Source organism: Triticum dicoccoides, chromosome 2A (assembly GCF_002162155.2).
Source record: "Triticum dicoccoides isolate Atlit2015 ecotype Zavitan chromosome 2A, WEW_v2.0, whole genome shotgun sequence".
Lineage (NCBI taxonomy): Eukaryota > Viridiplantae > Streptophyta > Magnoliopsida > Poales > Poaceae > Triticum > Triticum dicoccoides.
Window position 1 is genome coordinate 513,041,501 of NC_041382.1, and position 14,561 is coordinate 513,056,061.

The window sequence follows — 14,561 nt, forward strand, 5'->3', positions numbered from 1 at the left end:
CCTTTCTTAATATCCTGCTCTGCCTTATCCATGCCATGCATATGATACTTCGAGATGAACGTCCCATAGCTGGGCGGAAGAGAACCCAGAACTGCATCAGTAGCCAGCTCATCCAAGAGCGGGAAGCCCAAACGATCCAAAGCTTGCACATATCCGATCATCTTGATCAAATGTGGGCTTAGTGGATTACCTTCCTTCAGCTTGCAACCAATCAAGGATCGCCGGACGTTGAACCTTTTGGTCCTAGCCTGTGTTTGAAACATGCTCTTGAGACTCTCGATCATATCGTAAGCCTCAACATTTTTGAAATGTTGTTGCAAATCGGGCTCCATACAAGCCAGCATCAGACAACTGATCTCCGTTTATTCATCAACGAGTTTATGGTAGGCATTCTTAGATGTGGCACTAGCATTATCGGCAGGTTCCTCTGGAAGTGGATCCTCTAGAACTTGTTCCTTTTTATCATGCTTGAGAACAATTCTCAGATTTCTATACCAGGTGGTAAAGTTTGTTCCATTCAGTTTATCCTTTTCCAGAATTGATTTCAATGCAAAATTGGGTTGAGCAGGTGGTGCAATTGATCTACAACAGAAAATATGCAATCACTAAGCAATGTGTTTATGTAGAGTAATTCAAGCCTTAAATATAAATACTCCCACTGAAGTTGGCATCCCTTTGCAAACTCTCAGTGATTCAGGATCCGACTAGCACATGTGACTAGTGAGCTTTAGCATCACTGCTAGATAACATGCTTATCCGATAAGAAACTCCTTGCTAATCGTATCTCTATACGACTCCTGTCGATCGGGTAGGTATCTTATACCCTGGCTCCCGACCTCCTTTGCCACAAGGCCCAAAACCATTTTGATAGCCTTGTCAAGTTAACCTGATGCAGTGCATGTCCGTGTCCGTCACGAACCCTTTAGTTCAAGGACACCTAGCAGCACCACGATTTTGTGAGCCCACTACTAGATGTACTTGACGTGCGAAGGTGCAACATCGGGGATGGCAAATTTCTTGATATTAACGAGGGATCTTTCTATCATTCTAACATGCATAGAAAACAAGAAGCATAACAATCACAAACGAAACATATATTGTGAAATAGTATGGCTCCTTCATGGATGTTCTTCCATGTCGGCTCTGACTCCGATGACCATCTAGGAACTCCTTGTTAGTCACGCCGGGAAGCCAAGCCACCAACCTGATCTCTACTATCCAACTACTATACAACTAGGAATGAATTTTACATAGAGTCACAAGTCGACACGCATGTCATTATACAATATAATGACAACACTTTGGCTCCTGCCGGCTAACAAACATGACGCGCAGGCCATGTATAATTTACACACATGCATCACATACACATGAGCCATACTATTCACATCAAACCTGCAAAACAAAGTTACGCATAGAATCACATTCTACCAATTTGAGTGATCGTGTACGAAATACAAGGCGCTACACACACGGCGGTCCCCGATTCGGATTTACGCTTCACTGTTAACCCCGATGGCGGATACCGACCAGTTGGGGTAGCCTATGTCACGACCTCATCGACTCCGACCATCAGAAAACATAGCCACATCGATCCCCATGTGCAGTTGATCTCATCAACCGTGCACCCAGCCGATCTCATCAACGACAACAGATCTCATCTTTCGCCTCCACATATCTAATATGCATACGATCCGAATTCAAATCCTATAGCAGAGGCTCTGATACCACTATTGGGTTCTACCGTAGGGTGTGTTGACTGCAAATTAAAATTTTCCTACGCGCAGAACAACAGGAACATGCTACGGGAGATGGATCATAGATCGTACCACTAGACACGTAGTGCCGTGAAGCGGAAGAAGAGTTGGGGCAGCGTGTCCGCATGGATTGGCTCCTCCTCGTCTGATTTCCCTTGTACAACCGGTCATCGGTTCCCACGTACAGGTTTGCCGAAGCGGCGCAAATGCACCGCCTCTAACGGTATCCGCGTGTGTAGGAGGAACATCATGCGACGGACTGCTAGGTCCGATCACACAACCGGCGGACGAGTGGAGGTGGCTATTCGCAACACATGCAAACCCTAGTGACATCACCGAACTGATCAATTGCATGAGTGTGCCGCACCCCACTTTATATAGGCGTACGTTGCAGGCTCAACACTTGGGCCTCGCACAGACCCTAAAGCCCATAGGTCTACTCGGCCACAATCCAAACACAGCTCGGATCACATCCGATTAGTGTCCTCGGATCTGACCTCGTAGGTTCCTTCCCTTAAGAGCGCGACCCCTTAGGTTCAAGCCGGCTTGGTCGCAGTTCGGATCACCTTCGAACTGCACGGTTGGTAGCAGCCCCTCGCAAGGCATGCTGAACACCAAGCAGACTATGAAGCTGGTTAGGCGAACCTGTACATCATACTTCCATTACTTTTGCCACACGACATATGTTGTCGGGCTCAAGGCGAGTCTGTCATCCTTGTGCTAGATCGACCTCTTTCTTGTTCCAGTGATGCCGACCACAAACCAGATTATCTCATAATCCTTGTCGCATAGCCATGCTTATCATGGTCGGATCACACGAGGGGCCTAGAGTATATCTCTCCTGATCGGAGGGGCAAATCCCATCTTGCGCGATCATGTCTTGCAGCATGGGTCTGGACAAGCCCGAAACCTACCTTTGTCACTACCCAGTCACGGAGTAGCCCAAAGCAAGTCTGTCACCATCTCGAGTACATGCGCCAGCTCAGGTCTTAGGACATAGAACGTATGTTGTACTAGAGACTAACAGATGACATATCGCTACGTCTCATAGTTGGGTCTGTCCGACTCGGACCTTACTGAGGGAGTCTTGGACCAAGGGGTTCTCGAGCGTCCGACCTATTAGACATGGGCCGGACTGATGGGCTGTGAAGATACGAAGACTGAATACTTTACATGTGTCCGGATGGGACTCTCCTTGGCATGGAAGGCAAGCTTGGCGTCCAAATATGAAAATTCCTTTCTATATACTGGACCTTATGTAACCATAGATCCCTCCGGTGTCTATATAAACCGGAGGGCTAGGTCAGTAGAAATATATCTTCATAATCATAGTCAGACAGGCTAGACTCTTGGGGTTTAGCCATTACGATCTCGTGGTAGATCAACTCTTGTAATACTCATATTCATCAAGATCAATCAAGCAGGAAGTAGGGTATTACCTCCATAGAGAGGGCCCGAACCTGGGTAAACATTGTGTCCCTTCTCTCCTGTTACCATCAACCTGAGACGCATAATTCGAGAACCCTACCCGAGATCCGCCGGTTTCGACACGGACATTGGTGCTTTCATCAAGAATTCCACTGTGCTGTCGTCAAAAGGTTTGGTGGCTCCTTCGACCATCCAGAATGACACTGTCCAAGGGGAAGTCTTCCTCCTCGGGCAGATCTTTGTATTCGGCGGCTTTGCACTATGGGCTAACTTGCTTAGCCATCTGGAGCAGATAGAAAGCTACACCCCTGGCCATCAGGTCAGATTTGAAAGCTTGAACTACGTCGCGGATATTCGCGGAGACTTGATCTTCGACGAATTCAAGGCCACGACAGCCGCTCCCTGCCACCATGGTGAACATGACATAAGTCTGGTATCGAACCATACCCAGGAGATCGTACTTGTGGCTACTCTGGCCTTAGATCCGGAGCAGATTGCGCCATCCGAGGACGGGAAGCTCAACCCCGCCACGGAAGCCGCAGACTCAGCGGCGTTGGAGCCGCACACAGACCTAACTTCAAGTAACATCTCTGTCACTGGAACCATGGAGTTGTCTCCAGCTACAGGTTCCGAACCTTGTGCGTCCGCGTACGTCGAGCTTGATCGGTCATCGATCATCGAATTCAGCTTCGCGGACATCTTCCGGCACTCGCCTTTGGGCGACTGATCAATTTTTAATTTTTTGGAATTAAAATGCCATGGCACTCCATGCATGTGTCCATGCCATGAGACCAATATGTTTGAAAATTCCTTCTAATTTACTGCACATGGAATTAACTCGCACACAAGAACACAAATATGATTTTTCAAACCGTTATGGTTAACCGTTGCATGTAGATGTTGTTCAAATTTGAATTACGGTCATTAAATGGCTAGAAAATCACTTAAATGTCTTTAAAAGGTCAAATGATCCCTGGAATTTTCCAAATTTTCACATGATAGTTGTGTTAGTGCATGTTAAACATAGAAAAAATTTGAAGGCCGTAAGAGGAAGCTATCTCCCGTTCGTCATCAAACATGCATTGTTCCCTCTCGGAACCACGGGCCTTCTAGTGAGTTGCTCCAGTTTGTGAGGGGTGTGTGTCCAAACTTTTGTCAAACGGGCCAATTTTTTTACCACATCATCTTGGTGGCATGACATTACATCAAGCAAGGTTTCATGTTTTTCTGATCATTTTTATTTTTTTGGAATTAAAATGCCATGGCACTCCATGCATGTGTCCATGCCGTGAGACCAATATGTTTGAAAATTCCTTCTAATTTACTGCACATGGAATTAACTCGCACACAAGTACACAAATATGATTTTTCAAACCGTTATGGTTAGCTTTTACATGTACATGTAGTTCAAATTTGAATTACGATCATTAAAATGGCTAGAAAATCACTTAAATGTCTTTAAAAGGTCAAATGACCCCTGAAATTTTCCAAATTTTCACATGACAGTTGTAGTAGTGCATGTTAAATGTAGAAAAAATTTGAAGGCCGTAAGGGGAAGCTATCTCCCGTTCGTCATCAAACATGCATTGTTCCCTCTCGGAACCACGAGCCTTCTAGTGAGTTGCTTCGGTTTGTGAGAAGTGTGTGTGCAAAGTTTCGTCAAACATGCCAATTTTTTTACCACATCATCTTGGTGGCATGACATTACATCAAGCAAGATTTCATGTGTTTCTGATCTTTTTTTTAATTTTTTGGAATTTAAATGCCATGGCACTCCATGCTTAATTGTGTCATAGCCGTTACACTGATATGTTTGAAAATTCCATCCAATTTACTGCACATGGAATTAAATCTCACACAAGTACACAAAATATGAATTTTCAAACTGTTATGGTTAGCTGTTGCATGTACATGTGGTTCAAATTTGAATTACGGTCAATAAATGGTTATAAAATCACTTAAATATCTTAAAAGGTCAAATGACCCCTGAAATTTTCCAAATTAGACATGACAGTTGTATTAGTACTACAAATTTTCTCGTACATTTAAAACACCATCCGTTTCCACTTTACTCCAAATTCGTCTTTCATAGCTAATAAAAATATCCAGAACATCACACACATTTTTTGTAGGAACCACTTGCAATCAAAATTTTTGGGTCTATTTAAGTCTTCCTCCTTAAGCTTCACCGGCTCGCCTGCTCCAGTGTCGGTAACCCTTGAATGCACGAATCTCGATCCCCATTCCCGCACCCCCTTCTTGCAAAGATGACACCGTGGAAACGCTCCGTGAAGGCCCATACGATGGTCGCGTCCTCTCCGAGCGCCGCAGCCTACCCCGAGAGCGCGGCCGCCTATGCCGAGAGTGTGGCCGCATCCGCACTGAGTGCGGCCGCATCCACCGAGAGGGCGTCTGCGGTAGCCAACAGGGCAGCTGCAGCAGCCGAGACAGCTACAACTGCTACTACAACGGCGGCTGCAAACGCCGAGAGCGCTCGAGCTGCCATCTGTGCCGTCGATGTAGCCCTGGCCCGGGTCGAGGCCATCCATGCCAAGATCGAGGACGCACACGCCAAGATATTCCTGGCCATCTCGGAATCCAGCATGCAACCCATGTCTGAAAAGGCGGCGGTGGCCATGGAGCACCTGCTTCCTCATGAGATCGCCGAGTGGGAGCTGCAAATGCAGGAGGCGGCGGAGATCGAGGAGCGCCGGGAGGAGGAGTTGCGCGTGGCCGAGGTCGAGGTAGAGAAGAGTCTGTCCGTCGAGGAATCGGCGGTGGAGTACCAATGCGAGCTCTGGCACAACCACTACTACGAGTACTACAACCTTGAGGGCGGCGTCGAGGACAGTGCCAAGGACGAGGAAGAGGACGCGGTCGACTTTAGTAGGGGGGACGAGGAGTCCACCAACGGCGGCATTTTGCTAGGACAAGTCATCGACGTATCATCTCACATCAGCGATGCATAGGTTGGTGAGGCCGTGGATTTGTTAAAATTATGCGTACTTATGCTTTGTTTTTAATGTTGGTCTTTTGTTAGAGCAATGTTTAGGTCAACTGGCTATGTTTAATTACTAAAATTGCTTGATTTAGTAAGTGTGGTTTGTGTGCTGTACGCTCTTTTGTGTGCCCAAATTAGCAAGCGATGTTAAATTATGCAATGCCACCAAAATTTGAATTATCAAACTCATCCCATGCGCGTAAAGCAGAATAATCGTTTGCGATGCACACAATCGTTCAAAGTGAATGGTGTCCGGCGGCACCGCACGCAAAGTTTCCCTCCACATTTCAAATTTTTTGGCCTACCGCCAAAATATCTACCCCTCCCCCCCTTTCCCCACCCCCTTTTCTCCCTGACCAAAAGTCACATTTCCCCTATTTCCTCCTTCCTTCCTTCCTAAGCTATAGCCGCTTCCTCGCTTGCTTCCTCGCTCTCGCCGTCTCGCATCCTACCATCGGGGTCGCCATGGTCTTCTTCAATGACCTCTCCAGTGGTTCCTCCTCATCCTCTGACTTCTTCACCAACCAGGTATGCCTCTCTTCTCTCTCCCAGGCTATGACTTGGAATGAAGGATTTTAACCCCGACAGTCGATTTGAGTCATTTCTTCCTCTTGTAGCTCCCTAGGACCATCAGTTGCAACAAATGGAGCTGGGTGGCTGAAGATCTATCTACTCATTGTCACCATCAAACTCCATGCGTGAAGCTAGTTGCATTTGACTCTGTCGACAGTGGGAGGAAGTTTCTGGCATGTGCAGAGAAGGTTAGACCATCTTTCGTTGTTACAAATCATTTGTTAGATGTGATTCAGACACTGTCACGGTGCCAACCCATTCATACCACACCTTCAACCAAACGGATCCTAAGATAGTGTAACAGTTTGTGCCTAGTATCTAAAAATGTTGCCATATCATCAGCGGTGCCATTAGAAAATTATTTGGCACTACTTCAGCAGTTTGTGCAGCCAACTTTGGTCCACACATCCGGGCAGCCAAGCAGTAAAATACTAAATCTTTATGGCACGAAGGAACTAGGCATCGGAGCAACTAGGTGCTTCAGAGTCCGGGTCCCTGATTTTTTCCGCTGCATTGGCTCGCTAGTGCATGACATCGGTGCGAGATGTAGCAACATTTGTCTTTACACTGTTTTGGCACACATAGTGGACGGTCTTAGTGTTATAGGTTCTATGTTACTAAATTTGTGCATGTACACACCTGTTAGTATCAATTTGTTGTCATTCAAACATTGTCGCTATGTTGTTGCAGTTATATTTACCTCCCTCATAAAATGTTCAATTTTTTATTTATAGTAGTACATGAGTAAGAACTTGTAGCGTTGTTGTAGTTAATTATAACTTCTGATGCTTCAGAATTTGGTTGTTGTCTCAGTAGCAATTAATTAGCACATTGATCTTTTTGAGAAGATATGGCATAATTAACCTGTTTCTTTAGTTTTTCAAAATAAGTATTGGTGATTTTCTGTGTTGCTATAAACCCATTTCCCCTACAATTGTTACTAGTCTAGTTTTAAATATTATAGGATGAACGGAAGTGTTCTTACTTGGAGTGGGTTGATCAAGAGTGGCCACAGTCTTTGAAGATGTGCCTAGCAAAGCTCTAGAGCATGTATGAGGAAGAGAACAGAGGTAGGCTTAGAGAAAGTGTTGTCAAAGCTGAAGAATATTTGAAGATGCAGGATAAAAACAGGAAGGTGGAGAATGAGCTGAGATTTTTTAAATCAGACTTTGCTAAGATGGTGTTGGCGAAGGAGGAGGCACTTTCCCAGTTGGCCAATGCAAAACGGGTTCTTATTGAACTGAAAGTAGAGGTGGATAAGACGAGCCTGGATGATCTCGATTAGGGAAATGAATATATTGTTCTAATACTGTTCTTATGAAGTTGAAGTAGCTATATGTTGTATTGTGTTGTTTTTAGGTAGCTATCGTATTGTGATGTTAAAATATATTTATGTGCCTGATATTAAATTGGCAAACAACTGTTCGATATGAAATGTGAATTTGCATAATACTGGAATTATTAATTGTAAACTAATAAACCTGCTAAATGTGTCATGGAACTTTGCAAACGGTTCTCGCAGTAAAAGCGCTTGTGATGGATAGCCAAATGCCACACAGTTTTCTTCATCAAATCGTGTGTGATGTAGTTGATAAAAGCAAACGGTTAACCACGGCAGAGCGCGTGTGATAGTTACACCTATCACACACGAGCCTATATATAAACCTGTGTGGGATGTACATATGAATGGAAATGTTTTCTCTGGATTGACTATGTGGGATGTACATACGAATGGAAACGTATTCCTTGGATTGACTATTTGTGATATACATACGAACGGAAATGTTTTTCTGGGATTCACCATGTGGGATGTACATACGAACGGAAACGATTGGGTTTCGATGCCTTGCCCGATTGCACACGAGCTCATTTTGTCCTAGCCTATATGCCAAGAGGGCCTATCCCCAACGGTTTCTGGGTCATGTGGGAAAGACCCCCCTATCGCCCACACTCACTTCGCGACGGTTCCAAATGCCGTCACGGAAAGGGGTTAAAAACCGCGTGTATAGCACCGAGTGCGTACCAGTGCATATTCCTTCGACTATGAGATTATGCAACTCCCGGATACTAGAGGAGTACCTTGTGTACTATCAAACGTCATAACATAACTGGGTGATCATAAAGATGCTCTACAGGTATCTCCGAAGGTGTTTGTTGAGTTGGCGTAGCTCGAGATTAGGATTTGTCACTCCGAGTATCGGAGAGGTATCTCTGGGCCCTCTCGGTAATACACATCATAAGCTTTCAAGAAAATGACTAAGGAGTTAGTCACAAGATGATGTATTACGGAACAAGTAAAGAGACTTGCCGATAATGAGATTGAACTAGGTATGAAGATACCAACGATCGAATCTCGAGCAAGTAACGTACCGATGGACAAAGGGAATTACGTATGTTATCATAAATGGTTCGATCAATAAAGATCTTCATAGAATATGTAGGAGCCAATGTGGGCATCCAGGTTCCGCTATTGGCTACATAGTTCTTGAACCCATAGGGTCCGCACACTTAACGTTCGATGACGATATAGTATTATATGAGTTTTGTAATTTGGTGACCAAATGTTGTTTAGAGTCCCAGATAAGATCACGGACATGACGAGGAATCTCAAAATGGTCGAGAGGTAAAGATTGATATATAGGACGAGGGTATTCAGACACCGGAAGTGTTTTAGGGGTACCGGGTACTTATCGGGTTACCGGAAGGGGTTCTGGGCACCCCCGGCAAAAGATATGGGCCTTATGGGCTAAGAGGGGAAACACACCAGCCACAAGGGGCTGGTGCGCCCCCCATATGGGCGGGCCTAGGAGGAGAAGGAAAGGGGGGAAGGGAAAGGAAAGTGTGGATTAGGATCCTCACTTCCTTCCCTCCCTCCCTCCCCCCTCTTTCCTTCCCCCTCGGTTATATATGACAGGGGCACACCTTGGGAGGGATTCCAAGTAGGATCCCTCCTACTTGGGCGCCTCCTATGGATGCTCCTCCCTCCCTCCCACCTATATATATCTAGGAGGGGGGCGCCTAGTAGACACCAGACAATTGCCTAGCCGTGTGCGGCGCCCCCTCGACTGTTTACACCCCCAGTCATATTTCTGTAGTGCTTAGGCGAAGCCCTGCGGAGATCACTTCACCATCACCACGCCACCGTGCTGTCGGAACTCATCTACTACCTCGTCGTCTTGCTAGATCAAGAAGGTGGAGGACGTCTCCGAGCTGAACGTGTGCAGAACGCGGAGGTGCCGTGCGTTTGGTACTTGATCGGTTGGAGCGCGAAGAAGTTCGACTACATCAACCGCATTGTTTAATGCTTCCACTTATGGTCTACGAGGGTATGTAGACACACTCTCCCCCGTGTTGCTATGCATCTCCATGTATAGATCATTGCATGTGCGTAGAAATTTTTTGTTTTCCATGCAATGATTCCCAACAATGGCATCATGAACCAGGTCTATGCATAGATGATATGCACGAGTAGAACACAAAGAGTTGTGGGCGATGATAGTCATACTGCTTACCACCAACGTCTTATTTTGATTCGGCGGTATTGTGGGACGAAGCGGCCCAGATCAACCTTACATGTCCACTCACATGAGACCGGTTCCACCGACAGACATGCAACTAGTTTTGCATAAAGGTGGCTGGCGAGTGTCTATTTCTCCTACTTTAGTTGAATCGAATTTGAGTGCGGACAGTCCTTGAAGAAGGTTAAAATAGCAAACTTGACGAAACACCATTGTGGTTTGATGCGTAGGTAAGAATGGTTCTTGCTAGAAGCCCGTAGCAGCCACGTAAAACTTGCAACAACAAAGTAGAGGACGTCTACTTATTTTTGCAGAGCATGTTGTGATGTGATATGGTCAAGACATGGTGTGATAAACATTATTGTATGAGACGATCATGTTTTGTAAGATATCTAACAACCGGCAAGAGCCTTATGGTTGTATCTTTATTTTATGAAATGCAAACGGCATGTATTGCTTTACTTTATCACTATGTGTTAGCGATAGTTGCAGAAGCAATAGTTGGCGAGACGACCACGATGCCACGATGGAGATCAAGGTGTCGAGCCGGTGACGATGGACATCATGACTATGCTTTGGAGATGGATATCAAAATTACAAGATGATGATGGCCATATCATGTCACATATTTTGATTGCATGCACTACAAAAAAAGACACATCCGTGACATTTTGGGCCAAACGATTTTTTTATGTCATGCTTATGACACTTCTATGATGATAATTGTGACAAAACCCAGTATCATCATAGATGTGGTGGGCTCCTACTTCTATGACAAAAAATCATGATAGAAAATGGGCTTTTCGTCTTGGGCGGGCCAGAGACGCACCTGGATGACATTCTTTGGGCCGTCCATGATGGAAAAAATGATGGTAGAAGCGAGGGCGAGGAAAATTTTGGGGAGTTCCCGGTTACGGTGGGTGGTCGGGGCCAAGTGATGCACGGAGGTTTGCGGGTTTCTCTCGTACACGTACGTGCGTTTGTGTGAGGCGTGCGTTGGGCTCTAAATGAACCCGAGCGATTGCACTAGCTACATAACTGAACCCCGATCGATCCCTTGCTGTTAACTAAACCCGAGTGATTCCTTCGCTACTACTGCTAACTGAAGCCGATCGAAGCTGCCTCTTGATGAACAGTTCCTGGTGGGGGTTGGATGAACAGGACCCCGTGGTAGTAGAGGCCGTTGCCGCTGGATGAACAGGACCCCGATCGAGGAGATGGGGTGGATGAACAGTACCCGGTGGAGGGACCCCGTGGAGGGCTGGATGAACAGTACCTGGTGGAGGCTGGATGAACAGGACCCCGTTGATGAACAGTAGTTGGTGGAAGCTGGAGGGATTCGACGGTGGATGAACAGTAGTAGGTGGAGGCTGGAGGAAGTCGACGGTGGATGAACAGTAGCCCGTGGAGTCCCGTTTTGTGGTAGGCCACACCCCTCCCGATGAACAGGACCCCGTTTCGACTGTAGGCACTCCAACCCAAGTCCGTTTCCTCCATTTTGCAGTACACCACACCCCACCCGATCAACAGAACCCCGTTTCGACCGTACGTGATCGAACACAAGTCTGTTTCCTCCATTTTGCGGTATGCCAGACCCTTCCCGATGAACATGACCCTGTATCTACCGTACGCGGTCGAACAGAAGGTCGTTTCCTCCGTTCTGCGGTACGCCAGACCTCGCTTTGGCTGTTCCATCCAAGCCAGTTGGCTCCCAATGATCACGCGACACTGTTTACTCTGTTCTGACCCAGTCGGTTGGCTGCGGATGAATAGGATTAGTCGTTGTACGCGTTAGAGACCCTGCCCGTATGTTTGTATGGAGACGTATTTACTATGTTACAGCATGGCCGTACGTATGAGTACATGATATAGATGGGACTGCGTGACATGCTACGTCGGCGCCTCTGCTTCAACACGTGCCGCTCCTTACTCGGCCATGGTACGTCGCTGCAGAGAGACCGATTGACTACTATGTACGTACAAGTTCGCGGCCGGACAGATAACACTGCCTTCGCTTCAACCTGGTGGGTCCCAGCTGTCAAGGGGTAAGAAGGCAGTTCCTTTCATGCGAAGATAAAGCCGGTGGGTCCCAGCTATTAGGGGGAACATTTTTTCGTGAAATACAGAGGCCCTCCCCGTAGGTCCGAGGTGTCAGGTGGAGGAATCATTATTTTGCGTGTAATAACGAGGCACTTCCTTACATGCGACCACGGACCCAGCTGTCAACCTCTCCACTTACCGTCCTTTTTTGATGGCTGTCATTCATTGACCGAGTTGACGACACAGTACCGCTCGACAGCACCAAGCTAGTGGACGACGGCGCGACCTAGGAAGGGAACGACCCGGAGCCGGGGAATACGCAGTAGTGGATGCCCATGCGGAGGGGAGTATGAGGGTTGACTACTTCGGCTGTGTTTTGAGGCTATCTCCAGAGAATAGCAAGGGGTGTGGGTGAGTAGAGGGAAGGCCTGGCTAGCAGTAGAAGTAGGGTGGGGCAGTGAGGCCTGCGTGGCAGCATAGCCGGCCACGGGTGGCAGGAGCAGGCGACACGACCAGCACTGGTTTGAGCGGCAGGAGCAAGAAGACCAGAGGTTGAAGAAGCACGACGACCGTTGGATGGACATCATACGGTCACCGCAACTAGAATACTTTATATTGACTAAGATGACAAAGCCCTGCATCCGCGCCAAGTTAGTAGGCCCACAAGCCAGCCTCCAAATATCGTGGGACCGACCTAGTAGCAGGGCTATTCATTGTTTTTGTGTGTAATAGCTGGTGGATCCGAGCAGTCAGCGGGGGGAATGATTTTCGAAAAATACAAAGGCCTTCTGATGGGTCCCAGCTGTCAGGAGGAGGAATCATTATTTTGCGTGTAATAAGGAGAAACTTCCTACACACAAAGAACGGAGGCACTTCCTTCTGCGCGGCCGTGGACCCAGCTGTCAGCCTCTCCACGTACAGTCCTCTTCCGATGAATATCGTTCGTTGACCACGCCGTGCCGATAGCACCAAGGCATTGGACGATGGTGAGGCCAAGTAAGGGAACGACCTGGAGCCGAGGAAGATTCGACAGTTGTTTCCCACGCGGAGTGGGCATGAGGGTTTACTTGTTCGGCTGCAGTGTGAGGCTGCCGTCGCTGGAGAATAACAGGAGGTGTGGGTGAGTAGAGGGATAGCCAGGCCAGGGATGCGAGCATGGTGGGGCCATGAGGCCTGCCTTGCAGCACAGCCGTCCATGGGAGGTGGGACCGGGCGGTTCCACCGGCGCTAGTTTGGGTGGCTGGAGCAGGAAGATCAGAGACTGAAGAAGCACGATTGTCGTTAGATTGACATCTAACGGTCTGACGCTGGTAGAGTCAATTGTTAACTAAGTTTCTTTTTTGAGAAACCTTGTGTACGCATGAACTTAGTAGGCCCACAAGTCAGCCCCCAAATCTATGGTAGACAACATAGAGCCCATTTGCTAATTTTTTTAATAATTTATAACCCATTTGCTAATTATTAAGGAATTTATTACAGCCCATTTTTTGCCCAGGACCACGGTCAAAAAGTTCAACCTTATTTTGCATATTTTGATGGAGTCTGAACTGTTTTAATCCAGAAATTATAAACATTTATTTTTTTAAGAACTTATTGATTTTCCAAAAAATCGTTTTGTTTTTGTAAGCTAATATGACATGGGACAATTGAGTTGGTTTAAGGGAAAATCAGTGATAAAAAAATCAGCGCTGATAGGAAAAACAACAACAAAAAAAAAGGATGTAAATAAGAAAAGGGAACTTTATGTATTTTCAATATAACAATATGTGTATATGAACTAGTAAAACTATAGGTAGAGATTAGAAAACAGAAGTAGGACATGGCGTTTCAAGAGGAAAATAGAACTGGGCCGTGTATTTGATTCAGTAAAAAACATGTCTGCAGATGTTCTAAGACAAAATATAACTAACGCTGGCGGGCCACAGGCCAGTAGATACCTGCCAAATCTTTGTGCCCCGTTGTTGTCATGGGTTGGGCCTGCTAAAAACAAAACCAAGCATGGGCAGTCTACAGGCCAGTTGAAACTTGCTCGACCTGAAAAAACAATATACCTGGTGGATCCTAGTTATCAGTCTTTACTTGCAGAATTCTCTCGTTTATTGACTACGTTGAAGACTTCATGGGTTTCACTGTCTCAGACGTCAGCATTATTTTTCCATCATGATAATAAGTGCATGCACTTGCGTGCATACAGCCATGGACCTGTTGGTTCCGTACGGTTACGCTATGTATGGACAACGTCTT